Genomic DNA, 599 nt, shown 5'->3' on the forward strand with positions numbered 1-599 from the left:
GCTGCTGCTGCTGCTGCTGCTTATGTTGCTGCTGCTCTTGCTGCTGTTTCTGTTGCTGCTGCTGCTGTTCGTCTTACTGATACTGCTGCTGCTAGTGCTTCTGTTGCTAGTGAGGCGGCTGCTGTTGCTGCTGTTTTCGTTGCTGCTGCTGCTGTTGCTGCTGCTTCTGCTGCTGACACTCCTCCCCCTGTAGTTGATGCTGTATTTTTTATCGTTTGCTTCTTTATTTATTTATTTATTTATTTTATTTTTTTATATATTTACATATTTATTTATTTATTTATTTATTTATTTATTTGTTTGTTTGTTTGTTTGTAGGAATGAATTTCATCGTTGGTGTTTTGCTGCAGCTGTGCAGCAGCAGCCGGGTGCATGCGTTTTGGGTGTATCTGCTGCTGCACCGGGGCCTCGACTATAAGATGCTGCACGAGGGCCCCACAGCTCTTCTTGCTGCTCGCAGCAACCAGTTTGTCTCCATTCTACAGTAAACCACCATCACCACCAGCAGCAGCAGCAGCAGCAGCAGCAACAGCAGCAGCAGCATGTGCTGCAGCAAGGAGACACTTGCTGCGTGTTGTCTCCTTCCTGCTGCTGCTGCT

This window comes from Eimeria mitis, genomic scaffold, assembly GCF_000499745.2.
Source record: "Eimeria mitis Houghton genomic scaffold, Emh_scaff2512, whole genome shotgun sequence".
In the NCBI taxonomy this organism is placed as follows: Eukaryota; Apicomplexa; class Conoidasida; order Eucoccidiorida; family Eimeriidae; genus Eimeria; species Eimeria mitis.